General features: G+C 37.0%; 1 protein-coding gene across 1 annotated transcript in view; it reads left to right on the plus strand.

Annotated features, from left to right (window-relative positions):
• Window positions 1–14,797, plus strand: part of EYS (eyes shut homolog) — a 1,008,942-nt gene that overhangs the window by 118,162 nt on the left and 875,983 nt on the right. The window lies entirely within an intron of this gene.

The raw sequence follows: 14,797 nt of genomic DNA on the forward strand, positions 1-14,797 counted from the left end.
TCGGTTTACTTATGATATATTGGACAAATAAGATGCTTTCATGAGAAAAGCTTGAATCGGAAAATGTATCTAAAGCCATCCTATTGTAAACACTTTTTCTTGGGGGTCAGGATAGCAGCCAAACTTAAAACACTATTCATTCTTGTACTTCACAGCAGAGATTTACTGTATTGGTATAAGAGAAGTAGCAATACTCAGAAGAACATTTTTTAAGAATGAGCTAAGCATAAAGCTAGCACTTGCATATCCAGGGACAGTAAAACTTTTAAAAATGTCTCTTTCTTGGAAGCATCACTTATCCCTGACAATCATAGAATATAAACAAATCATTACATTGAGATGCAGAGATAAAAGAAAAACAAAAAAAAAAGAAAAAAAATAGCATAAGGGAGTTAGAGGGATCCAAGAGCCAATCTTTATTTTCATAGTGAAAGACTGAACATTCTTGTTGGCATTTTAGTAAAGTCTGCATAGAACTATAATTTTCAAAATGGGATAGACATGCTTAATTCTAAATGCCTAGTAAATCTGTTTTATATTACTCTCCTTTTCCTCCTTCACTGTAGAGAGCATTGTGGTCAACATCATCCTGAGAAAACTGGAAAAAAACCCCTTTTTTTTTTCCAAAGGGGAAAAGTCCACTAGTAAATTTTTCTAGAACTAGCTTTTCCCCCATGCATGGTCTCTAGCTTTTTGGAACACTTACTCTTGTCCCTTTCACTCAAATTGTGTGGCCACCTTGCTTTTGAAATTTTCCCCACAAAAATCTTTTGTATCGTTGCAATATTGACCCAATGAGGGAGAGGAAGGGAGGAGACAGGAGGAACACCCTTCCAGATATGGCAAACCCAAACCCCTAATGACATGAAAATAGTTCAATACACTCAACTCTAGGGGATGGCACCAATCATTGCAATCTACTCTCCAGGCTGCTGGTAAGGATTGTGAAGGAGAAAAGGAGACTATGAGTGTGAATTAGCTCCCTTTTTATTCTCCAGTTAGCTAAAAGAAAATGGAGTACCCTTTCTTGGTTCTAAGCATAATAAGTATCATGGGAGGAGAACGCACTTTCAGGAATTTACCTCTTTTTTCCTGCTCTTATATAAATACCCTCAGGTCCTGCTATAACACGAAAGTAGGTAAGACATCAGCATACCTTGCAACAGGACTGATTGACTAACACACAGTATAATTTTGCATATATTTTCTGACCAGATGTGGTTGTTTTAAGTCTACATTTCTTCCTGTGATCTTGTGTAAAAGTGTTTACTAGCACTAAGGCAATTTCAAGAACAGCTATCTCAAAAAACCCAACCCATGTGAAAACAGACATTTTTCTATGAAAACAGACATTTTTCTATTGTTATTCCATTGTGGCTGTATTGTGCTCTCAGACAAGACGAGTTGTGTGATTATGAATCTTGTCTCTTGAATGCTATTCTAAGTGCGTGAAGTTGGCAGCAAATTCAAAACGTTCCTCTGTTTTGATATCGAACTTGTGCACAGAAAACACAAACATAATACAAAATTCTGCAAATGATGTTTAAGATTTGATATACTTTGACATACCTGTTTTCCAAAATGAGGTAACAGACTGGCAGTAACTAGTTCACATGATCTGAATGAAAGTAGGAAATATTCTCGTTACTGTAAATTGATGAGATGTAAATAAAATTATAATAAAATTATTTTATATTTATAATTACAATTATTATTTACAAGTATTTATTCAAAATAAGTAAAGGTTGCTTTGTCCAAGTTGTTGTGTTCACAATGATAGAATGATCTATTGGTCTAGCAATGTATATGTTCATGTCAGTTATGTATTTTTATTGTTTATTAATTGTTTAGTTCATTCACTGAGCTCTCAAAACACTCTTTTTTCTGAAACAACATTTTTAACATAACTTAATAACAAACAGCTAGGATTAGGCATGCCATTATTCTTATGATTGAATACTCCAATTCATACCAGAATTTGCACCCTTAGGCTTATTAAGGAATGTTTAGGGGAAGGGGATCTGGACGAAACAAGGACAGGGTGGGTATAGAGAGGAAGGAGGTGTAACATAGGCTGGTAGTGTGTGAGCAGTCGCTGCTCCAAATCACTGTACTCTATCCATTATTCTTATGAAATCCTTTATTAACTCTCTTTACATGTGTAATCTCAGTCTCTCCCCATCTGTGAGCTCTGTAAGGTCTAGATGCCAGAAACTGGAGCGATGAAAGTCACTGAATTTGAGGTCTGCAATTGGAGTTAGACCACTGGTGGTAGTGGTCCTAAGGTCTGTGGTGCCAGCAGCTGGAGTGAATGAGGGTATCAGCATCAGCAGCTGAAGGGAGACCACAGACTGCAGGAGCATGTGTCCGCAGTGAGTGAATTGAGTGCCAGCAACTGGTGTCAGACCTTGGGTGATGGTGGTTCCCATGCCTGGTGCCAGCTGGAGCAAGTAAGAGTCCCAGCATCAGCAAGTGGAGAGGGGACCAAGAGTAATGGGGCCTGTGTGCCTGGGCATGAGCCACTGGGAAGACCAGAACGTTTATATTTTCCCCTAACCTGGTGCATGCATGTGTAATTCGTTAGCAGACTTCAAGCTGGACTATCTGGTGAGTAGCAGGCCTGGGATCTCCACATCAATATTAGATGAGCTGAGGTCCCACGCTGTTATTTAAGGGGTCCGTGAATGTGCCTGTCCTTTTGAACTAGAGAGTAAAGGGCTGTGTGTTTTCACTAGCGAGCTTCAATCCTGACCAGCCGGAGAGGAGGACTGGGATTTGTCTTTTTGAACATATGTTTTATGTGAGTTCTGGTAGCGTTCTGTGTGGGTGTTGTTAAAGGCAGCGCCCTGTCTGTGGGCAGTCTGTGTAGCTGGCTGTGCTAGTGTCCTCTGCACGTGTGTGTCTCTGGCACGCGTGTTCATCTCTGCTGCTGGTTGAGCCTCCAAACAGGAAAGCCGCAGCTGCAACCGTTGGCCTGGGACAGAGGGACTCCCAGGTCTCTGGGGGCTCTGGGCTGGGCTCCAGCAGCTGGGAAGGAGGGGAGCTCCTCAGGCTCCAGAGTCTGCCACAGGAGATGCCTGTTATATATCCCCTAACAAAGAGGATATCTCAGAAATTCTGATGGATGTTGTGGTCCTCTTCTGAAGATGCACAGAAAATTAACGTGATTCATTCACAGCCAACAGGAAACAGCAATATCTTAACTACCTCTGCAATGGTAATGCTTAGTGTGCTTACCCTAGACAGTGTTTGGTGGATTAAGAGCAGTAGTTTTCCATTTGAATGTTTTTTGTTGAATCTGGAGAGCTTTTTACTCCTTAGGTGAGAAGATGGGAGGTAAGAGAAGTGATTAAAAACCAACCCTCTGTAGAGCACTTGAGATTATTGGGGTTTTTCGCATATTCTTGTAAGGGAGACCTACATTTCCTGCCTTCCCCAGTGGTCCAATTAGCCTCTTTACAGGCCGTAACGAGTTCCCTCCTCACTTGTGGGACAGGAGATACTGTAAGAATTAGGTGGTTTTGCTTGGAGTCACTTTGCTAGAGCTTCCATCATCCAGGTGCTTTAGTTTAAAATGGTCTGTTGGCTTAATCAGTGAATTACAGCCAGAGTACTTTGTAAAAGGTCATAACTGTAAAAGGACTTCACTATATATATATATGGACAGAAGAATTTATTGTTTGTACAATTAGTGTTTTAACAGCCTAATAGTTCAATTTGTCTAATACTAACACTTATAGCCCAAATTAATACCTAAAGCCTTACTAATAATACCCCTCAAAATATTATACAAAAACGCCTTCCTACTGTCTATTTTTTACTTTGGTATTATGCTCAGTTTTCCGGTGCTCCTCTTGGTCCCAAGACCAATACATCAGTCTCCCTCAAGAAGAGGGGGCAAGACTTGCAGCAAGTGGTCAGCAATCTGAGGTCTTCATTGGGTGGAGTGTGACATTCATGCAGAAAGTTTCTCCCCTATCAGTCAAGGGTCCATCTCAGCCTACTTTTACATGTTTTCCTATCATTATCTGCTTCCTTCTCCCAGGCTGCCAGCTGCAGCAATATTCCCTAATCACTGCTCAATGTCACTGGAATGGAGAAAGTATGGTCAAGATTTTGGGCCATTTTTATGAATGACACTGAAATGGCTGTAGTTCTTCTAGTGTTAAGGAAGGAAATGCATGTTGTATTTAGGGGTTTAATGAAGTTACGGTGATTTTTTTAATCACATCACTTTATGTATATTTCATCCTTGTTTCAGAAGTACCATAAAATCTGTGACAGCATGTCCAGAATAAGAGTTTGCATCTCTCCCATGAATCAAGTATCACAGAATTAATTTTTTATTATAAAATACTTCCTGTAAGAGAATTCCAGCTGATTTTTTTCCTTGCCCTTTCTACAGCTTATTTTTAACCTACTTTTAAAACAATTTAAAGTAAAAATTTCGAAGTTAGAGTTTGAGTCTCCTCAGTGTCTTTTGTTACATTTAACCTCTGTCATAAACTACCATTCAGTAGACACTTTCTTCCACTGTACTTTCACCACGGTCCACAGGCAGTACTTGTCCTCGCTTTCTGTGTATCCAAGTGAAGCAACTTAATGACAGATGGAACTGAGCTGATGATTAAGAGACTCAGCTCTTCTCTAGACTACATACCTATTCTAGGCCAGAGACCATAATATCTCTCAGTCACATAGGACCCAGATACAAAAATAAAAATGCGACGCCCATCTCCCTGTTCTCTGATCCAGCTCTTTAGTAATTGTTTTAAATTCAGAGTCAGCAAGTTCACAGCATTTCATTCACATCATGTTTAATGAGGGTACCTTAATTAAGACTATGTTTTCTAGGGGCTTGTGTTTCCAGAGAGTGATTCAGGGAACTGAGGCCCTGAAGAGACTACTTCAGCAATGAAGGAATATTCTAGTTTGAGAGTTAAGGTAAATGCCCTTAAGTTAGGTGGTGAGAATATGTGACAGGGCTTCATATGTTTTTTGAGGCTAAAGCAGTTTAGGCAATTGTTACTTGACTGCTAGATAACACTAGTACAAATAGCTATAATTTACTCTTACAAACACAATACAGATCAATCTATCTTAGCTAGTAGTAAAGATATATACACAACAAAGGCTTGTCAGAACTATACCAAGTGACATGAATTCGTTTGTCTGACCTAGCAGATTTAAGTTTTCTTAAACGTGCTCTCCTGGCGTGATTTCATTGCACACTTCAGTAGTCTATTTTTCAAAGCTTCCTATCAGTTTTGATAATCTTCCTGCATCACACAATTTTTTTTGCCTTTATTAATAGAAAAACACCATTGATTTATAAATAATTATCATATTTGTTAAGTATATCAACTCAGCGTTAAGTATACTCAATCAATATAATGATTGAATATATCTCTGATAGCACTTTATGATAGAAAAGTATAATTACTCTGGGACAACACCAGATATGTATGCTTCTTGTAGGTTACTGCTAATTACTAAATAGAACAGCTTCAAATGCTGAGCAGCTCAGTGACCCTTTTAAAGGAGTTAGTTAACTTGCACTCAGATTTCCCTATTACTAATGTTATGTCAAGGCAAATTCCAGTGACCTTTCCCATGGTTAAATGTAAATCAAGACCTTAGAGAGTAACTTGTACATTTCACTAACACTCTAATCCAATACGCCAACTAGTAAGTCTTTAACAAAATGAATTGTAATAAATTATTAAAAAAAAATTGGGGAAGATTACTGACCATGAGATGAATAATAATACTTAGTTCCACAGTACAAACTGCCCTATTATAAGAGAAGGAAGTCTGCCAGCTCTAAAATAACTTGGAAATACAGAGCAATGTGCAAACATTCATGGGTGCTGTACAGATTTTAAGTATATTGCTTATAAGTTGCTTTGGGGATGTATGCTTGAGCTGGGATGAAGTGAAGAGTTTGGCTGATGAAACGCAGGGCAGAATACTAAAAGATGACTCAGTTCAGGAAATGGTTTTTTCCTTGTCTTTTTAGTTTTGCAAAAGCACATTGTTTGTCAGTATTGGCAGCAGTGTCATCTTAAAAATTTGGATGAAAAAATGTTTATTTATCACTATCAGTTTGCATTTAATTATCTGGGCTTGTAAAAAGATTTTTACCCTGAAATCATGATTTAAAATTTATTTTCTAGATTTTTACAAATAAAATGCATCCTACAAAATAAAAACAGAAGAACTGATTTAATAGCTGCTTTATTTTAAAGCAAAAAATGGTAAAGTTATTTTTTATTAGTCTCAAAATTCATTAAAAACTGAGATCCAACCATACTCAGGCTCTACGTTAGTGTCTGTAGAAGATACTTTATATGAAGGCAGATATATGACCACCCATGTTATTTATAATAACTGGTGTGACAGTTTGGTTCAGGATAAAGTAAATCTTAGTATCTCTCTTTTTTTTTTTTTTTTTTTTTTTTTCCTCCTGCAAATGAATACTTTTCTAACATCATCTTCTTCAGGGAAGGCCTTTCTTCCCTACAAGATTATTAATATTATACTCCACAATGAATTTCTAACTGAATAATTTTTTTGATTACTTCTATTAAACTAAACCTGTTTATTTTTAAGTAAGTGATTGTGGGGTTTTTAGTAGTTGAAGAAGCGATGTAATTCTCACTAAATCTTAACTAAATTAAATCACTAAAGCAATCACACTATACACTTTGAATGAGTTTGTTGTGAGGTCACAGAACTTCCACTATATTAAGTAACACAATTCTTTATTCTAACTCATGAGCTCCCTTTGTTTCCTTACTACATTACCATCCTGTGCAGAAAAGAGATGATAGAATATAACAAGGTTTTATGAGGCTGCAAATCAGACTAAATCTTTTGTATCTCCTTACAGACAGAAAGTCTCTTCACTCTTTGGATATCTGTCCTTCACTAGAGATATTCACTAGTAATTCTTAAATTACTTTTGATTACTGTAATTTCTTTTTTTTTTAAATTTTTTTTTTTTTACAGTTCTTCAAGGAAAACAAAAGAATGCATGCACATGGCCTTGCAAAAGGTAGTGAGAAAAAAATATTTTATATGTATAGATGTTATCAGCTAAGAAATACTGATAGCACTGAATAAGGAACTAGAAAGAATCTGTAAAAGATATTAAAGAGTAAAGTGACTGAAACTCTAGTGTATGATCGTCCATGGCTGTGAAATACCAAAATTATTCTATCCCCTTTACAACCTCTAAGTTTTCTGGTTTTCTCCAAACTCCTGCTAGCCAAAAACCCCCAAGCTTTTCTGCTTGATTAATAGTCTGTTAGTACTACGCTTATTTGAATCACAGAATGCAGTGAGTGCAACTAGTTGTAAGAAAAAACAACTCTTTATAATATATAGTTGCAGCTCTTCTCCTTACACATCTCAAATGGTTTATGTTTGAAAGAGGATGATATTTCATCCTCTAATGGCATCTGGGAGAAGACAGACTTGGGTCAAGAGAACGAACAACTCGAGACCCAAGGCTCTGATGTCAAATGCTCATGTGTGTTCCCTGTTTATATGACACCAATTGACTTAGTCTTACATAAGTAGGGATGGAAAGACTTTATCCTCTGAGAACAGCTGGTGTTCTTAGTATGAGCAAAAGTGAGCTTCTTCAAAGATACTTGTCAGTCACCCTTAACATGCACTTTTCACAGAATGGCTAAGCCTGCAAACCCATATCATGGTCTCCCATGCAAAACGTTGTCATCAATACCAAGTTTGAACTTGCAAGGCTCTGGAGATTCATCTCACCTAGCATTGGTTTGTGTCTCAGCTAGACATCCACAAAGTTAAAATTCTTAAATTTAAGTGTTTACATCTAGGTATAAGAGCTAAGTGTTCAAGTACCTATTGCATTCAGTGAATATCTGGTCAACACAAAATGGAGCTAAGAGATTTAATAACCAAGTGCCCAATGTTTAGAGTTAGCTGAATCACTCTCCAAACTTCACTGACTGGTATTAGCTACTTCACAACCAAAAACAGTGGGAACATGAAAACCACATGCATAGATCTACTTAACCATGTAACCATGCAATTATGTAAATTTAGGTGTCTTAACCTGAGAGATTAATTTACCCATGGCATTCCTCTACGGGTCAAAAATCTTATTTCCTTGGAGAAATTTGTCTTAACCTAGATCTTACCCCTAATTATAAGAAGTTTCTAGATATTTATCTCACATGTATTTTCTTCTATCCTAGATATCTAAACTTAGGTAATACTCCTAAGTGTATTAATGTAAACAAGAACATTGTTGTCATGCTTACTCTCTTCTTAAATACTATATTAAAAACACCTAGAATTTTAAAAGGAAATAAGCTTTCACTTCCACCTTTTCCTCATTGCAATGTGGGCATGATTAACATTCTTTATTAAAAAACACTCTCCATACATTGCATTTTCATGGTTTTTGTTCAAGTGTCTGTGTACCAGCATTGCAATATTCCGACATTACTGCAACTGTGGCTGAAATAGTTCATGGTTGAATTTATAATTTTATAGAAGTATGAATATTTAATAGTTCACTTTTTAAAGATTAAAATCTTGGAAAAGGAAATATAACCTTCAAAAAATATTTTCATTCTAAGAATCTATTATAATGATGAATTAACCATTTCACTTTATAAGAATGTGTATGCTCTGTGCAAAGTCATACAAAATTCTCCATACTAGCCTAAAATGTATTTTTAGCTAAAAGCATTTTTAGGATTATAGGTTTAAATTTTCACTTTGAATTTCTCAGCTGTAAATCACATTATACAGAAAAATCCCCCAAAACCTTTATATGCAGAATTACAAAAGATATTTTTTACTGAATTTCTGTAATCCTCCCTGCCTCAAGGGAGGTAAATTTAAAATAGCAATAATGACAGATGAGATATAATTTGCCCTCAAATACAAGTTTTCTTGTATTAGCCTATCCTCATTAGAGACATCAGAACCACGGACACATCACTTCCAGAGTACAGGTGTGGAGCAGAATGGTCGAGTTTATCTGTAGATCCAGCAACTTCCTTCCTCTCTGTCAGGCCTAAGATGACTGCTGATCATGAATAGCTTACAGCTGGTACTGTTGGCAGCAGGAGTCACTGGGAAATAGATCATTATGGGCCTGTGAAACTAGGGGAAGTGCAGATTTGTGTCATGCCATATGCCTAAAAGTAAGTTTCCAGTAAGTGAAGACTAGTAGGAAATTAAATGTGGAGTAACAGATCAGGAAAGAGATGAAAATCTATGTTCAGTGCTGACTTACAAGGTATGGAGGATAACATGGAAGAGTGGTAAGAGGTAGATGTACTGGTATGGAAGGGGTCAGTAATATAGATTAGAAAGAAAACAGGAGAGTTTGAGTTGTTACTGAGTAGTGAAGGAAAGTAAAGCTGGGGGGGCGGGGAGGAGAATAAACTTTGGCTTGTTACGGGGAGTAATTGGTTTAGGGTTGGCTATAGGGTAGAGGTTTGGAAATAATTCAAATGAACTAGCTTAATGTCAGAGCTTTAAAGTGTTGGTGTAGTATCAAAAGTATCAGTTTCAATAGTTCTGTGAAAAAAATTAGACCACCAAGCACACAACAAACATGGATGTTATTAGAGTCAGCATGGCTTCTGTAAAAGGAAATGGTGCCTCACTTGTCTGCTGCAGTTTTGTGAGATCATTGTTAAACATATGGAACGTTATTTCAAGACAGAGAGAATTCACTCATGCATTACCCAAAGACTATCATCATGTCTGACTTTATTCAGCATCTTCAAAAATAATGTGGAGAAGGGAATGAACAGTTATATCTCCAAGCGTGCAGATAAAATCATGCTCTTTCAGGTAGCCATGTGGCATGCCAAAAATGAAGAACCCCAGAAGAACTGTACAAAACTGAGCAGAAAAAATGACTGATGAACTTCCATGTAGATAAGTAAAGGATAATTCTAGGCCAAAATGATTTAAAACAGCTCCAAATGAAGCTGATTTTTCAGATACAACTCAGGAAAGAAGTTGACGAATTGCAGAAATGTTGAGGTTGGAACAGACCTCTTGAGATCATGTAGGTCAAACCCCCTGCTCAAGCAGGGTCAGCTGTAGAAGGTTGCCCAGGACCATGCCCAGTCAGGTTTTGAATATGTCCACTGGTGGGGACTTCACTACATCTCTGGGCAACCTGCCTCAGTGTTTGACCACCCTCATAGTAAAGAAGTGTTTTCTGATATGGAGTAACAAAAGACTTCCTCGATATGTGTGTGATCACCAGTATTTGGATGACTGAATGTGGAGGTAGAGCACATGGCAGGGGTCTTGGTCATCTTGCAGCTCAGTGGGAGAGAGCTAACAGGGGGGTCCGAACTCCCAAGGACAGACAAGGGAGAGAGACGCACAGAACTGGGGAAGGGGCACGCTGAAATGAGGATCATGCATATGAGGAAGTTCTCTTGGGATCTAGGGGGAACGAAGGCATCCTCCACTTAGATGCCTTCCCCCACCTCCTGGGCTTTATCTTCTGATGTCAGGAGGAAAACCATCTCTGATTACCTCAGAGGCCACCAGCACAGCCACAGACACACATACCCTGCCCAGCTAGGTAATGATGCACCGTAAGTCTCTGCATGGGCTTAGGGGGTAACTGGGAATTGACATAACAATTGAGGAGAAAAGCTGAAATCTGACTTATCAATTTAATAAATTTGCCTTTCATATGATATATGTATGTGGAAATACTTCCAAACCTACATAGATTTTGATTTACCACAGAAAAACTTCACTAGAATTTAGGAAATATTTGTAAAATAAAGATCAGTAAATCCATAGATTTCTTACTAATTAAAAAAACAATTCTAATTTCATGTGTACATCACAGTAGTAATCTTTAATTTCCCTTTGGAGAATCTTTTGTCTAGTTTTTTTCTTAAAAAATCATTGCCTGATTCCAGACAAGTGATTCTTTATATTTCCTTCAGCATTTCTATCTGCATCCTCTCAGTTTTTAATGTATTTGAGATGGCAAAAGGTAAAAAGAAAAGTCCATTAACAACTGGGATGTCATCCAAAGTGAAGGTCTGGAGAAACAAGTAAAGACATGCAATGAAGAAGTAATTATCTCCTTCTGTTTGTTTTATCTGAAGTCTCCCTTACCTATATATAGTTTTCTGCAACCATTTCATCCAGAGAAGGAAGAGGTCTTTGCTGTAAGTTTACGTCATCCTACTCTTTAGCTCGCATGCCCCTGCTTGATTACCTTCTACCTTTTTTAAGTAGACTTCAAGTATGATTATTTATCCTTACCATGATGAATACTTATCAAGGATGATTGTATTCCTGCTCTTCCTCTTACAAATGAACAGATACAGAAAGCAAGAGAAAAGACAATTTACAAATCAGTCCTTTGAACAACAAGGGTGACAAAAACCCAAGTCATTTTGCTCTAGGGTGTCTTTACTGCTTGAATGAGAAAGCAAGCCACAGTTATTTTTTTTTCAGACTGGATCTAGAAGGAAGAAAGAAAAAGAAAAGATCCTGGAAAAATCTTGGATCTCTCTGAACTCAAACAAAACTCCGTTTTACTGTGGTCAGGATTTTCTTGGCTCCCCTTGGTTTTGTTTTTTGCTGACTTTCTGGTTTTTCCCTTTTTTATTATTCCAAGGATTAGAAATAAATAGAATCAACAATTAAAACACAATCTGTGATAATTTTTAACATGGTTCATTTTTCAGAGTTTTAAATGAATGCATTGTTCCACTTCTCCATGGCCAAAACCTGAGCCCTAGCTTTCTTTACTTAATTAGTACAGACATAGACTGTGACTCTCAGTAACTAAGTGTTATTTGTGTTATTGACTGAAGCACACGTACACTTCAAGAAAAGAACATCATAAAAGTGCTATAAGTGTTTATAGACATGCAAGTGTATGACTAGACTCAATTACATGCTTTCCTAAGTATTTTGCTGGATCAGGAGCATAGGCTATTTCTTTCACACTTCCTTTACATCCTTTACATCCCAGTCTTAAAATTTTGTGTTTGATGTTACAGTTGGGAGAGTCAGAATTCTATTAAAAAGAAAAAAAGAAAGAGCAATAATAATTTGGGGATATAAAAAGAAGAGTAATTACATGCATTACTGTGTGGCCTAGAGTGATTTTTGCCATGAGTTTCAGTCAATAGTTTATATTACCAACTTGTTCTAAAATGACATATTGCAACTGGATTTGAATGAAGTTTGAAACTGAGATTTCATATGAAATGAGCCTTACCAAAAACAAGACTTCATAGGAATGATCCAAATGCTGCATTTTACAAATATGTTAAATATTACTATAGTCATTATCTTCTTTTATATATATACAGAATACTGATATTTCAACAAGGCCTGGAAGTTTTAAGCACATCTAAATGTTCATAAGTTGCAAGAAAGAAACATAAATGCTATGTCTAGGGGCAGGTAGCTTTTCTAGTTGCCAGCATACAAAAAAATAACAGTTCTAGAAAAAGTTAAACATTACATTTTTATGCATAGATAATAAAAGAAAAGGAACTACAAAAAACATTTTTTTCATTGAGATTCAGGTAAAATATATTTTACAACAAGCTTAATTTTACTAGGAATATAATTTAGGTTGATTTATGTCAAGCTGATATTCCTTTTCTTTTAGACATCTGTGTATAAAGTTAATTTGTCTCTCTCACAATCAGTCATTATCTGCTTTCCATGTCCTATAAATTAATACAAGGTAAAGTCTGTGGCTTCACAGCTGTAGTCCTGATTATAAATGCATTTAAAAAAACCAACAAACAAACAAAAGTCCCCAAACATCATGACTGAATGAGTATAGCACATTGATTATCACAGAATCTATTTTTGGTTAGCCTTTTATTTGATAGGGCCAGATCCTCTGTCTTGTGAAAATTTTTATAAGACAGAGAAGTTCCAGTTTATGTCATCTTAACCTTAGTCATTTAATCAAATATTTAGCACATTCAAACACACTGTAGAAAGATCTGTCTTAAAGTTGCTTCTGGATGAAGTAAAGACAACTTCAGTAGCAAAAGTGAAAATTCTGGAGAAAAATAAACACTTCCACAGGGTTTTGAGTTTTAAACCACATAAAGTATATTGTTAAATTTTGTTCCACAGTAATTCAGAGATTTTTATAGCCTTGGTGTTCCAGGATTTCTGTAGTAATATTCAACAGTAGTATGCATACAAAGGCATAGTAAGTTGGTTTTTTTTGTTTTTTTTTTTTCACTTTCTCAGTCCCATCATTTTCTTCAGATACCTAACAGCTGTTCATAACACTTTCCTCTTTACAAATCTGTCTGCTCATTTTAATCTGAACGCAATTGTAGTTCACTTTCTGTTTAAAACAATTATGGTAGGAAACAACTGTTAAGGAGACGTGTTAAGAATACAAATTTCTATTCAAAGAAGCTCGGAGATCAGTGCAGAGGAGGATGGAAGTAGAATTTCTGCCTGCATTTTCCTCAAGTTCTTCACATAATTGCTCTGAATAGAGAGAAAAATGAACCCCATATTGTAGAGTCCAGGGTCTACAGTAGTTTTTGTTTAAGCAATACAAACATAATATTGTGACAATGGGTATAATAATAGAAGCTCTAAGGAACAGTCAAAGTGTGCCTACAGTCTACAAAATCTATGAGAGAACAGAGGTGTAAGTTGTATCTAAGAGCCGTGATACCTCAGTCTTACACAGCCAGGAAAATTTACATTGGAGGATGAACCAAGTGGGATATAACATTTGAGAAATGTAGGCAGACATCAGGACTAAAAAGCAAGACACACTGACTCTGGCCTGCATTTGATAGACTAGGAGGCTGAAAATGCTCGTGACTTAGGAAGTAGCATAGGGAAATACTGATACCAAAAACATCTGACAAACTATTAATCTTTTCCTGAAAATTAATTTATAATTGATACAGATTAAAACAAATCCAAAAGAATAGGTGGCCCCATTAATGACATATTCACTGTCCTACAGGTCCTAGCACTTAAATTGCACTGATGCATATACCTTGAATGATACAGATTGCAACCCTTGCAATACAAAAGCCATTACAGCTCAACAGCCTTTCGATATTTCAGGAAGGCATAATCATGACTAGACAAGCCAAGTCCACGTTATCAGCATTATGAAGGCACACACTACCTTGTGGTCAATAAGAACAACAGCAGCCTAAGCTCTAAACAGTTCCCACGTGACAGACAAATAGTGACCATAGTTTTAAAACAGTCAAAGCATATGCCTTGAGAATGGACGTGGCTTAATACAGTGAAGGGATGAGTGGCCTACTATGAATGCCACGTGATGCAGGTGTTATCAAAGGTGCCAGCATGTATGCACGTGCAACATAGGAAGCCCACTGTCTTGTTTTATAGACCACAGATCTGTAAGGTAAAATTCAGTACATGTGTCTTGAATGTTATCAGCTGAAGGGAAAGTGGGAGAGGAAGGAAAGAAGGGAAGGAGGGAGAGAAAGGAGGTGGGGAGGAAGAGGAAGGAAGGAAAGTGAAGGAGGAAGGACAAGGAGAGAAGGAAGAGAGGGAGGGAGGAAGGGAAGGAAAGTTCAGGCAATTTCTCAGAGGCCTCAGTACGGTATCAAAGCTGACTGCAAGCTAACAGTACCCATCTGCTCATCCGAATATTTGGTTGTTCACTTTGTTGTGCTGTAACATCTCGAGATTTGTATGAGGTACCTTTTGCAATTCGCAATACTCCTGGGAAGAAGTTGTGTTCCTAAAAAACCCACAGTCCCAG

Source organism: Harpia harpyja, chromosome 3 (assembly GCF_026419915.1).
Source record: "Harpia harpyja isolate bHarHar1 chromosome 3, bHarHar1 primary haplotype, whole genome shotgun sequence".
Lineage (NCBI taxonomy): Eukaryota > Metazoa > Chordata > Aves > Accipitriformes > Accipitridae > Harpia > Harpia harpyja.